General features: G+C 35.4%; 1 protein-coding gene across 1 annotated transcript in view; it reads left to right on the plus strand.

Annotated features, from left to right (window-relative positions):
• Positions 1-14583, plus strand: part of SLC2A13 (solute carrier family 2 member 13) — a 427342-nt gene that overhangs the window by 14440 nt on the left and 398319 nt on the right. The gene's annotated exons all lie outside the window — the stretch shown is intronic.

The following is a 14583-nucleotide window of genomic DNA, read 5'->3' on the forward strand; positions in this document are numbered from 1 at the left end:
ACACTGTATTCACCCTTGAGGGGGTATATTCACATGGGATATGGTGAAAGTGGGGCCTCCTGGAGTTGGACAGCACAGAGGTATTGCCTATGATACAGCAACTAAAATTAAAAACTGCTGCTTTTCCCTTTAAGTTCCTGTTCTCTCTGTTTAGAATGAGCTTTTCCATAACATTCTCTCTACCCCTTGTCCCAAAGCTATTTACTGAGTGATGACTTTGTTGGGTGTTGGAGAGAGAAAGATAAAACTAGTCCCTGTTCTTCAGAGACCTGTCTAGTTGGGGAGAGACAAACATGAGAGCACAGTAACAGGTTCTTAATCCTACAATAGAAGTATCTATAGGTTGTTTACTCATCCTTCCAGGTTCAGCTTTATCGTGAAAGCTTTCTCAGTTGGCTTCTGCTAAACATTGGCACTTTCTCTGAAGCAACTCATGGCCTTTAACTGCGTTATTCCTTATAATATATATATCTTTTTGGCTGTGACTCATCTCCCCTGGTAGAACAGAAACTCATGGGGTTAGGTAATTAGGTATTAATAGTATTTGTGTCTTTTACTGCGCTGAGTTACACACTGTTTATATATTAAGCTCTTAAATATGTAGCAAACTAATGAGTACATAAAAGTAATACCCAAAAGAACATTGCTGTAGTTGAACACTAGAAGGCTCAGGTACATACTTAATTGCTGCACTGTTAATTCAGAAATGGGACTAACTGGTGGTGAAGCTTGAGCCCTCTGGATTCACACTGCCTGGGCTCACACCCTGGCTGGCCACTTACTACCTGGGTGATTATGTCAAGTCTTGTGCTTCAGTTTCCTCATCTGTAGAATGGCGATAAGACCTTCCTCCTAGGGTAGTTAAGAGGATTAAATGAGTTCATATTTATAAAAGTGCTTTTAAAGTGCCTGGCAAAGTAAAGCATCAGTGTTTGTTAAACATTCACACATAAGATGTGTAACCTTGGGCATTTACCACTGTGTGCCTCAATTTCCATGTCTGTAAAATGAGTGTTATGATAGCGCTTAGAAAATAGCATTGTTGTAGAAATTAAATAAGCTAATTCATGTAAAACTATCTGGCTATCAATAAATGGTAGTTCTTGATCATTGCTTTAACACCTTTTGCAATCAATGGAATTAAATTATCCTTAGATTTTTATGTTTATCATAACTAGTAACAGATGAGTAAAAATTCCATAATATAAATCGAACAGTCAAACTTGAAAGAATGAGTAGTTTAAAAGCGGGGCAGTATTCTTTCTTTCAAGTGTTCAGTTATATTATGTAAAATTTATTTTCCAGCAAGACAGATGAAGTTTTGAACTGGATCTTGAAGAAAGTTACAAAAATTAGTTATTTGAGAGAAGGGTACATTTCTGGTGGGGGAAGGGGGCAGTGATAAATGTAAAGCATTGAGGAAAGTAGGCAGCTTTTCTTGGCTAGGTGGAGGGGTTGAATAAGAAAGTAAAAACGTGAACCTGTTTGTTAGAGCTAGTAGTAAGGAACCAGTTGGAGCTGTGATATTAGCTCTATCTTGTAATGTAGTATTTTGTATGCCTGCTTACAGGCAAAATAGTTCAGTTCTCAGTGGAAAAGATATATCTGCCTTTTTAGAGGCAAAGAATGAATAGTGTTAGTAAAACTTGAAAAATAATAGTTTTGGAATAAAAAATTTTAATAATAGAAACTTTCATATAAAACTTCATTATCATGTTTTTGGGCCTAGTTTATAACTCCATGTCAGGAACTCATTGTGTACAATATAGCAAGAAAATTGGAAACGAAAATCCTGTGCATAGTTTTTATAAGGACTAAACATTAACCATTTAATGTTTGCTTAGCAACTGCTTGTAGTTTTGAAAGAAAAATACAGTGACTGAAAATAAGTTGCAACTATGTCTAACAGTAGATTTCAAAGATTCTTGAAATATAGTCATTATTAGAAATTAACATCAACATAAAATTTGAAGCAGTACTGCTGTGTCTACCTAATTCTAATGTTTACTATAAAATCGTAAAGAAAATGACTTCTAGAACTCCTCTCTCTACTATTTTTGGGAGCATAAGTATAGTCAGTGTAATGTGGCCCTCCGTGATTTTGTAGATAGGATAGTATGTGTATCTGGACTATCTCGGAAGCCATGCAGGGCCCCTCCTGCCCACCTGGCAGTTAAGTTGGTGAGGCCGGAAAACGTACAAAAAACACACAAAGCCAAAAACTATTCAAGTTCTTGGTCATGTCTCTTGAAAGCAAGCTTGTTTCTTATAAAATTCTTATAAAATCTTACAAAATCTTTCATTGTATTCTTATAAAATCTTATAATTCTTATAAATTCTTTCATTATAAAAATTCTTATAAAATCTTTCATTATATTCATTCCTATGTTAGGAAAATATTTAGAATTTTTAAGAGTTTACTATTCCTTCCTCTACTTGTTTGTCCTTTTTAAATGATTTTTTAAGTTAAAATTCATCCAGTACTGCAAAGAACATAGAATTCTAACAGTTTGTCATTTTTCCTTGAATACCCTTTATCTGTGAAAATTCGTAATCTTCGTTGCTTGGGATATGATGCTTACTTAAAGGTAGCTTAATAGAGGTATTGTAAAAAGTCAAAATATGGTAGGTCCTAAAACAGAGCCCATTCTTTATGCCTATGTGTGTACGTTTTTTATGTGCATTTACTCATTAACCAAGAAGGTTAGTACTTTCCTTAGTTTAAGAGTGAATTAAAGGAGTGCAAAGAGGTTAGGTAGATTAGTACTGTTAGTGACAGTGCTGAGATTCAAATCCAGGTTTCTGATCAAGAACCAATGTGTGCCTTACCTCTCCACTATGTGATAAATGCAGTTTTTGATTGTGAAAGCTAAGTATAGTTATAATGATATTTCCTAGGTTAGTACATGTATGTATACATATATGTGTGTATAAAATATATAATATATATGTTTTATGTGGTATAATAATATATTATTAAGAGCAGAAAAGAGGTGAACAGAACAGAATAAAAACTTCAGCAGTAGATCCAACTATTTGTAAAAGTTTCATATTGAACGAGTCAGATAAGATAATAGGGAAAAGACAAATATTAAAAACAACTGAGAAAAAAAAAGTGTGAAGAAAAATAATGTAAATGCAATTTGATCTCATATTCTCATTAATACCATATTGGTTTAAGAATATAAGTTTAAAAAAATAGGAACATTAACAAATTGGAGAATAAAAATCATTTGATCATCTCAATAGATGCAGAAAAAGCTTTTGACAAAATTCAACATTCATTTATGATAAAAACTCTCCACAAAGTGGGTATAGAGGGAACATACTTCAACATAATAAAGGCCATATATGACAAACCCACAGCTAACATCATACTCAACAGTGAAAAGCTGAAAGCATTTCCTCTAAGATCAGGAATGAGACAAGGATGCCTACTCTCACCACTTTTATTCAATATAGTATTGGAAGTCCTAGCCACAGCAGTCGGACAAGAAAGAAATAAAAGAAATCCAAATTGGAAAAGAAGTAAAACTATTACTGTTTGCAGACGGTATGTTACTATACAAAGAAAGTCCTAAAGATGCCACCAAAAAACTAGTAATGGCTCATCAACGAATTCAGTAAAGTTGAAGGCTACAAGATTATACAGAAATCTGTTGCTTTTCTATACACTAATAATGAACTAACAGAAAGAGAAATTAAGAAAGCAATTCCATTTAGCATCACATCAAAAAGAAAATACCTAGGAAGTCTAAGGAGGTGAAAGACGCATACTCAGAAAACTATAAGACACTGATGAAAGAAATTGAAGGTGACACAAACAGATGGAAAGATATAATGTATTTAAAAGAATTAATATTGTTAAAATGACCGTGCTACCCAAGGATATCTACAGATACATTGCAATCCCTATCAAAATACCAATGGCATTTTTCACAGAACTAGAACAAATAATTTTAAAATTTGTATGGAAACACAAAAGACCCTGAATACCCAAAGCAATCTTGAGGAAAAAAAACAGAGCTGGAGGTATTGTGCTGCCTGAGCTCAGACTATACTACGAAGCTACAGTCATCAAAACTGTCCAGAACTGGCACAGAAACAGGCACGTAGATCAATGGAACAGAATAAAGAACCAAGAAATAAACCTACACACTTGTGTTCAGTTAATCTATGACAAAGGAGGCAAGAAAACAGTCTCTTGAGAAAAGACCATCTCTTCAATAAGTGGTGTTGGGAAAACTGGATAGCTACATGTAAAAGAATGAAATTAGAACATTTTCGCACACCATGTACAAAAATAAACTTGAAATGGATTAAAGGCCTAAATGTAAGACCAGAAACCATAAAACTAGAAGAAAATATAGGCAGAACACTCTTTGACATGAATCATACCAGTGTTTTTTTGTATCTGTCTCCTAACGCAAAGGAAATAAAAGCAAAAGTAAAGTAATGAAACCTAATTAAACTTAAAATCTTTTGAACAGCAAAGGAAACCATCAACAAAACAAAAAGACAATGTACTGAATGGGAGAAATTATTTGCAAATGATATGACCGATAAGGGGTTAGTATTCCAAAATACATAAACAGCTCCTACAACTCAATATCAAAAAAAAAAACAACCCAATTAAAAATGGGCAGAAGACCTGAATAGACCTTTTTCCAAAGACGACATACAGATGGCAAACAGGCACACGGAAAGATGCTCAACGTCACTAATCATCAGAGAAATGCAAATCAAAACCACAATGAGATATCACCCACACCTGTCAGGATGGCTATCATCAAAAAGACCACAAATTACAAAAGTTGGCGAGGATGTGGAGAAAAGGGAACCCTTGTATACTGTTGGTGCCAATGTAAATTGGCGCAGTCACTATGGAAAACAGTATGGAGAGTCATTTAAAAACTAAAAATAGAACTTTCATATGATTCAGCAGTTTCACTCCTGGGTGTATATCTGAAGAAAATGAAAACACTAGTTCGAAAAGATACATGTACCTCAATGTTCATAGCAGCATTATTTATAATAGCCAGTATATGGAAATATTCTAAGTGTTCATTGACAGCTGAGTGGATAAAGAAGATGTGGTATATATGTACAATGGGATACTACTCAGCCATAAGACAGAATGAAATTTTGCCATTTGCAACAACATGTATGGACCTGAAGGGTATTATGCTTAGTGAAATAAATCAGGCAAAGATAAATACTGTATGTCATCACTTATTGGTAGAATCTAAAAAATAAGTGAATATAACAAAATAGAAACAGACTCACAGATATAGAGATCAAACTAGTGGTTACCTATAGGGAGAGAGAAGCTGGGAGGGGCAAGATCGGATTAAGAGGATTCTTAATTAAGAGGGGATTAAGAGGTTCAAACCACTGTCTATAAAATAAATAAGCTACAAGGATATATTGTACATTACAGGGAATATAGCCAATATTTCATAATAACTCCAAATGGAGTATAATCTAAAAAAATTTTGAATCACTGTGTTGTACACCTGAAATAATAATTGTAAATCAACTATACCTCAATAAAAAGAAGTGTTAAATGTCATCAAAATTAAAAAAAATAGGAATGGAGTGATTTTCTTTTATCTGTGTCAGTGACATGGTTCTTTATATTATAATTTTTAAAACCTCCAATCAGGTTTTAAAAGCAAATGACAGATTGGAAAAATATTGTGGTACATTTATTTACCTAAAACTAAATATATTTATGCTCAAAGCGTATTAAGTAGACTATTCACAGCAAGAGAAAATGTAATTAGTGAATAAACTCTTGGGAAAGTGTTAAACCTTGTTAAAAATTAGAAGTGAAAATTAAGATAACATTGTACTTAGTAAATTAGCAAATTAGAAAACACTCAGTGTTGTACCCTAGGAAGAGATTTTTCTGCTTTAAAATATATTGGGATAATTTTCTTTAGAGAATATTCTAGATAATAGCCAGGCATATTTGTCATGTTTCATGCATTAATTCTTTTGTTCATGAATTGAACAAACCTATTTTGAATTACTCATATATTTTAGATACCAATGTAAATACTTGGAATGTGGAAGTTAATCCAGTGAGGTGTATGCTCTTGGGGTTCACTTTGATCAGATATTCTTTGATCTGGAAATTTCGCTTTAGGGATTACAATATAAAGAAATAAAATAACTCATTTTGCATAAAGATATTTATAGATGTATACAATGCAATTTTTTAAAAACTTGTGGGGAAATCTCCAAGTGCCTAGTGACTGGGAAATGATTATGTAGACCATGGTATAAAGAGGAACATTGCATTACTGTTAAAACGCGGACCTGAGATACATATAAATCCACAAATAAATCCAAAGAATAGAACCTAGTTGTGTGGATACACTGGTTACAGTTATCTAAAAAGTTATGGCTGGACATAGAGTTCGGAAGAAGGCATAAAATTGTATATATAATTTACCTATGACAAAATGGACTTTATATTTCATTTTTTTACTATTTCCTTTATATTTGTCATGATAACTGTACGTGGATTTCAGATTTTTGTTTTAAAATACACAGACGCATATATAACAAGACTCCAGCAATAGAATATTTTTACAAATGAAATTTTACCTTTATTTTGTGGAATGACCTTTTTAAGAAATGATGACAAAAATATAAAGACTAATCATATGAAAGTTGCATGGTTGTATTTTCTTCTCCCAATTTTTAACTCATTGCATAAATTAGCAAGACCTCATGATGTATCATGCACATTTTTTTTAATCTTTTTTTTTTTTAATGAATCCCAGGAAAGAATCTTGCTTACTTTATCACTATGAAAAATAGAAACAATAAGAATGATGGTGTCCATCCCCAAACTCCCTCATCTCCTTCATGTTTCTTCAGATGTCACTGCCTACACTGTCCAGAGGTTCTGTCTTCCACTGTTCTTGCTCCTGGCCAAAGCCAGCCCCTCTACTTGTGTCTGAGAGCTCATCCCTTCTCTCCTATTCAAAGCTATCATTCCAGCTATTTCCCCCTTTCTTTTATAAATTTCTCTTTCTTCTGGATCATTCCCATAAGCATGCTGTTATTTTTGCCATCTGAAAAAAAAAATAAACCTTTCTACCTCACTTCATCTTTCAGTTACTATCACATTTATCTCCTTTATCTCCTTTTCTTACACAAAACAGTTGCCTATGGCAATTCCTTCTCTTCAGTTCCTCTCTTTCCATTTTTTTGTTACCCCCTTCCCAGGCAGGATTTTGCCCTTACAATTCTACCAACGTTGCTCTTGTCAAGATTCCATGCCCTCTGTGTTGCTCAGTCCAAGGGCAGTTTTCAGTCCTCATCCTGTTTGACCAGTCAAAGGCATTTGACACAGGAAATCATGACTTTGTGAAGTACTTTCGTTGGCTTCTTGGACACCACACTGTCCTGGATTTTCCTTAGGCTGTTCATTCTCAATGGGCTTTGCAGATTTTTCCTCATCTCCCACACCTCTTTAACTTTGGCAAGCCCCAGGGATCACTCCTTGGAGCTCTCCTCCTCTGCGTTTGCATTCACACTGTGGGTGATCAGATCATCTCATTGGGATGCCTTCTGTGTGCTGACAACTCCCAAATCTAGATCTCAGCCCAGACCTCTCTCCAGATCTCTAGACTCCTGTCCACAGCTTCTCACCCAGGTTCCTGCTTTGCCCACCATCTTCCACATACCAGGTAAGGGCATCCTTCCTGGTGTTTGGGTCAAAAGCCTTGGAGTTGTCCTTAACTCTCATGCCCCACATTCAATCTGCCAGGAACTCCTCTGAATCTATATTCTTATGAGTATATAACTGTAATTAGCTTCTAATTATATCTAGACTCTGTTTCTCATCACTTCCACTGCTATTCACCCTGATCCAAAATGCCATCTCTCACTTGGAGCATTGCAAACTCTCCTAATACTTCACTTTGTCTTTTTCTTGACCCTTTTGCTACCTTTTCTCCACATGACAGCCAGAATGATTCTTACATAAATAGGATTATTCCAGTTCACTACTACTCATAGTGCTGCCCTTAGTAGCTCCCCATCTCACTCAGAGTAAAAGCCAGTGGTCTGCAGTGCTGTAGTATTCTTGCCTTTCCCCTCTCCTCCTGTGATCTTACTTATCCTTCTCCCTACTCCTGCTGCAGCCACCCTGGCCTCTAGGAACAAACAAGTCAACCTCCCAGGCCTTTGCAAGGGCTGTTTCCTCTGCTAAGAAAGCACTCTCCAGATATCCACTTCAGTCCCTCATCTTTGCATTTCCTAAAATGTCTCTTAGTGAGTTCTTCCTTAATCTCTCTGCTTAAAGTTTCAGCCCCTCCCACTGGCATTCCCTATTCTCTTTTTAAAAATTTCTTATTTTCTTGCTCTGTTTTTTCACCCTGTTTTATTTTTCTCTATGATACTTTTCACTAAGTGATATTTATGTTACATATTCTTTCCCTCCACTAGAATGTAATCCTCATGAAGGCAGGTTTTTATTTTTCTGTTTTGTTTACTCCTGTTCCATGAGTACATAGTATAGTATGTGTCACACAGCAGACATTCAATAAGTGCTTAATGAGTAGATGAAAACTAAAACTGTGTAACCCTGGTGAGTAATTTTTGAGCTGAGATTGGATTATCTGTGTATCAGGGATATTGTAGGAAGTGTGTGCGGTGGGTAGAGGTAATGTTCTCTAGGGTTGCTTCTGACTCAAGTCTGCGGTTTCAAACTTTTTAAAGTAGTTGGGAAAAAACATTAATTTTAGGTTCAATTAAGACATTTACAAGTCTTATATTGTTCTCAGTACCTGGGTCAAAAGCAGATCTCTTCATCAGTCTTGCGAGTCCAAAAAAATAGAAGTTGATTCATGTATGAAAAATGACAGAGTCTCAGGGATGAATTTACAGTAACTACATTGACGTACAATGGTGAAATCAACTGGCATGCAAACTTATTACGTGATGCATGTCCTTTTCAGATGGTACTAATGCTCTAATGTCTCTTATCTTTCCTCACAGGGAGATTGGTGGGAAGAAAGATTATGATTCAAATAGTTGCATCTTTAAAGTTGGACCCAGAATTAAAATAAGATGGGAAGGGGTGTTGGAGAGTCATATTTCACTCAGACTATAAAAGAGACCTGGTCTCTTTTCCCTGACGTTCAGTCATCTCTGTGATGACTCCAGTTTTCAAAGTTCATTGAATCTTTCTCCTGGAGAAAGATCCATACTGGATATGGAATTTGAAATCTTCTCTTGTTCTCTTCTTAGTGCTCAATCTGAATTTCATAAAAGACACTATTTTCCACTTATGGGTTTGCTTATAAATTTAGGGGACAAAACATATATGTAAGTGTATTATGATGTGATAAATGTTAAAAGAGGGTATTAAATGTATGGAATTTAAAAAATAAGTATCATGACCTTGAGGTTGCTCTGATTCTTAAATGATTTAGATTTTAAATCTGGGTATGAAAAGTGGGGCTGTGTTTCAAGTGAAGCCAGTTTGTAACTCATCATAGCAATGAAGTGGCATGATCATTACTCCAAGTTGTGATAATTAAAATACTAGTCTTAGATTACATTTTAAACTTTTGTTTGAATATAAGTACTTCAGATAAATGTAGAAACTTAAACTGTCAAACAAAATAAATTATGTTATGAAGACCTGGCTCAAGCCAGATTTTCCAGTTTACCATTCTAGTTTTTAATCTTGGAAACCGCTTTAACCCTTAATAACTATGGAAAAGTTCCTGCATCCCAGACACACTTTCTTATGCCTTTCTCTATACCTCTTCTATTTACATATGTGATATTCATACTCATTGATCCAGATAGTAATAGAAAAATATGTGAGGCACAGTAGCACAGATAAAATCTACCTGGAGCTAGCAATCAGATTCACAAAGAATTTACTTCATAGAGTTCTTTGTGTTGGCAAATTGATAAGGTGTTTTCTATTAAAAGCTTAGCATAGTTCCTAGTACTTAGTAAATGCTCAATAAAAATTAACTAATAATATTGTTGTTGTTGTAATTGTGTTTTTACATAGCTGTTTTTTCTACCATACTGTAAATTTTAGAAGTACAGAGACCATGGCTTTTGCCCACCCCTAACCCCTATTTAAATCTCTGTGGTCTAGCTGAGTCCTGGAACCTGTGTTTTGATTGACTGATCAGAATTTTTCCTCCCATTTTTCTTTCTGTTGTAGCTAGACATCAATACCTATTGGACTGGTGAATAGAACTAGATTATGCTCATTAAGTTTTACTGGCATGTTAGTAATGAAAATCTTTTGTAGGCCTATAATTTGCATATTAGTATGAGTACAAATAGGCCACTTACCTAGTTTCACATCTGTAATTCATAGCAAAATGGAGAGAGAAATTTTGAAATTTCCATAGTGTGATTTGAACCTTAAACTTTAGGGCTGGATAGAAAGAAATTGATTTACTACATTAATACATGAAATGTCATTACTCTTTGTTGTCACTAGTTGGCCAGTTTCAACTTTAATTGAAGTGTAGGCTATTGTTATGGTATACAAAAATACAGCAAAAGATTCTAATAATATGCTTTTATTTTTAGATCAGATTTTCTTCTTACCCTGTGAAATAAACAGGAATAAATAAATGACACTTTAATATTATAACAGTGTCAACATAAGTAGAATTTATAGAATATAATGACATTTAGATGGATGAATTTATTGTCAATATTTAACTTAATGCACAAAGAATGATACATAAAGTGGAATTCAGGGATCTTATTTTATATAACAAAATATCTACATCTGTACATCTTTACCAAGAATCTCTTACTAAAGATTCTATGGCAGTAACTTCATTTTCTTTTTCATAAGGCAATATAAAATAGCTACAAATAGAAAGGACATTATTTATTGTGAATAAGCAGATATTGAGATACAGGAAGTAAGAACTCATTTTGAAAAATTGAGTTTCTTAACCTGATTAAGAAAAACATGAATGTTGGAAAAGAAACACATAATTTTGTGATATTCATTTGGCAATTACACAGTCATTTATTTAACCTTCATCTGTGTAAGAGATTTTGTTCTGGAGCATTTTCAAAATTAATATTTTTCTAAATTTAACACCATTTTCAAATATACATTTATATGTACTAAGCATTCAGAATTCTACTTGTTGATAAGCATTAAAGATTTGCATATAGATAGCCACTGCTGTAGTTTATAGTTATCTTTTATTTGTTCTAAGTGAACAACTGGTGGACTTAACCCAACTTGGATTAAAAGAATTCGTAGATGTGAATGCAAAGCCACTGTCAGTAAATTTTTCTTTTTCTAAGCAGTCATGAAGATGAGGTATCCAGAGATAAGACATAGAGGCACACAGTGCCTTAATAGTTCAAGAGGGAATGAGTTCTCGGAATTATAGATCAACAGACATGACATTAATTTCTAGCAAAATTATAAAATATTAAAGAGAAGATTTGGAAGCATTTAGAAAACAGTCTGATGATTACTAAGACCTTTTGTGGGTTCAGTAGGAATATGTATTATTAAACTAACCTCAGTTTTTTTTTTCTTTGAAAGCATTGTTGGGTTGGTAGATTAGGGAAATTCTGCAGGTAAAGAATTTGACATACTCCTTTCATTTAACATATTTGTAGAACATTTACTTTGTACTTGGTGGTGAACAAAATAAACTTTATTAAACCTGTGGGGGATAATGATAACAAGTAATCTCTGAAATTTGGCAGATAAAAAAGATGAGGCTTCGTTGGATGCTCTATCAGGGTTAAAGAGTAGGCCCAGAAGGAGGTCACTAACAGGGTACAACCCAAAGCTCAGTCCTTCATGCTCCATGCTTATCAAATCTGGGGAGCCCAGAGCAAGCCAAATCACTGTTATGCTCAATAGTTGAGTTTAATATTCAAAATATTTTCAAGATACTGGAATGCTCTGAAAAATTGAGAAAAATTAAAAGTCACAGGTAATATGCTTATAATATCTTTATACTATCTTTTACATTTCAAATATGTTTGTAGTATTCCTTTTGACCCACACTTAGACCTGGCCAGCAGTGAAACAGACTCCTCCAGTGTATGTCCAGTAGGGAGACTATAAGAGTCTGTCCAAGTAGGCAGTCTGCTTACGGGACAGAGAGGCCTCTTTAAAACCTGAAGGAGAAGTCTGCATTGTATTCACAGCCTGACTGGAGGACCTCTGTAGTCCCACCTGATTCTAAAATTCAAAGGGCTTTTTTTTTTTTTTTTGCTGTACATGGGCCTCTCACTGTTGTGGCCTCTCCCGTTGCGGAGCACAGCCTCTGGACGCGCAGGCTCAGCGGCCATGGCTCACGGGCCCAGCCCCGCGGCACGTGGGATCTTCCCGGACTGGGGCACAAACCCGTGTCCCTTGCATCGGCAGGCGGACTCTCAACCACTGGCGCCACCAGGGAAGCCCCAAAGGGCTTCTTTGATGATTACAGTGGAGAAATGGTTTTGTCAAATCTGCAAGGGAACTTGTCCTCTGAAATGGAATAAATCAGCTAATATTCCATACTACTTAAGTGGGGAGACACTGTCCCCTTTTTGTAACTTCTTATTAGTGTTTAGTAAATGTTGTTTGACTCACTGACAACACCTGAGTCATTTTATTTTATTACTTTTGTCTCCTGTGTTTTGAATTATCAAATTTATTCTTCTTGAATATAGTTTGAGCCTGTTTTTATGAAATCAAGAACATTATTTCCTGTTGTTCTTTTTATAAAGAGAATTGGTAGAATATGAAGAAGGCAACTCTGCAAGCCATATGTCTCTGGCATCCTCTGTGGAATTCCTTAATTCTCTCTTGACTCTAAATGATTCATTCTGCCACTTGCTTGATTCCTCTCAAGAAAATCAATTATTTAGTGTTCTTGAGGTGATTGACTTGCAAATAGTCTTGTGATCTTAAGCACTTTTTGGTAAATTTACCAATTTCTGAAAACTAGAAATTATTTTCACACTTACTTGAGTTGTAATTGAGTTATTTAGAACAGATATTCAAAGATTAATAGGCTCTCAAAACTAGTAGGTGTGGGCTCAGTACTACACGTTCATCTTCAGTTTTGTTTTTGTTAAAAAATATTTCGCCAAAGAAATTCTTACCTTGTAAAAATGAAAGCCAACTGTTTTGTCACATGCCTTTCCTGGAGCTTAGGTCCCCACCCCTCCCTATCCCCTCATTTTGTTCCCTCGTCCATGCTCATTATACGTTGGTGTTTACTCTGATAAAAAGGTTGGTGTTTCTCAATCTTAAGTAAAGTGTGAATAAAACCATCTTTAGAATTTCTTTGCTTTGTTTATTGATCTGTAATATACCACATACATAGTATACGTTTTTGGCTGCATTGGGTCTTCGTTGCTGCACGCAGGCTTTCTCTAGTTGTGGCGAGTGGGGGCTACTCTTCGTTGCTGTGTGTGGGCTTCTCATTGTGGTGGCTTCTCTTGTTGCAGAGCATGGGATCTAGGCACACAGGCTTCGGTAGTTGCAGCACACGGGATCAGTAGTTGCGGCACGCGGGCCCTAGAGTGGGTGGGCTTCAGTAGACGTGGTGCGTGAGCTCAGTAGTTGTGGCTTACGCGCTCTAGAGCACAGGCTCAGTAGTTGTGGTGCACGGGTTTAGTTGCTCCACAGCATGTGGGATCTTCCTGGACCAGGGATCCAACCCGTGTCCCCTGCGTTGGCAGGTGGATTCTTAACCACTGTGCCACCAGGGAAGTCCCATAGTATACTTGCTGTGTCAACAATATTTCAAGACAAGGCCCCTAGCTCTTTACCCTGATTAACACCCCCGAAATCCCATCCATATAGAACTTATGGAGTTGTGATAGCTGTTTAGGTAATTACCTGTCCTTAAAAGGCAGCCATTGTTGATTATTGGGTCTGAAGAATCTATGATTCTTACCCCCGAACAGTTGACTGGCTAGTCAGATGCAGTTTCTTCTAACTTGTAATTCCTTTTATATGTGATTTGAGGTCAGTCAGAAAGATAGCAGTTTTAAAATAAAGTGGTCTTGCAAAATCAGTGTTTAAATGTCATCTTCTTCAGTTTAGATATTAGTAAGATATCCACGTTCTATCAAGCAGGTTTTTTTTGTCGTTGTTCTTGTTTTTTTTGAGTAGGAACTGGCCACACTGTGGTACTTATTATCTTTAACTCTTCCTCTTTTGAGCTTCGTGTCCTAAAAGAAATGTTATACCACTGATTCCTTTTACTTGATTCCTAATACTTAATTCCTTTTACTTTAAACACGTTTTCAGGCCACAAAAAAAATGAGTATCTCTCTTCCTCCCTCCCTTCCTTCCTTCATACAAAAATTTAGTAAAGTACAGTGGAAGAAAAAACCTGGAAGGTTAGGAAGAAATTGTAATACTCTTTCTGTCTGTAGTCTTTTAGTTTTTATTTTAAAAAATTTTATTCTGATGAAAGCACTTAAGATATCTACTCTTAAATTTTTCAGTGTATGGTAATGTGTTGATAACTATAGGTACAATGTTGTACAGCAGATCCTAGAACTTATTCATTGTGCTTAAGTGAAACTTTATGCCCAATG

Source organism: Stenella coeruleoalba (assembly GCF_951394435.1).
Source record: "Stenella coeruleoalba genome assembly, chromosome: 11".
Lineage (NCBI taxonomy): Eukaryota > Metazoa > Chordata > Mammalia > Artiodactyla > Delphinidae > Stenella > Stenella coeruleoalba.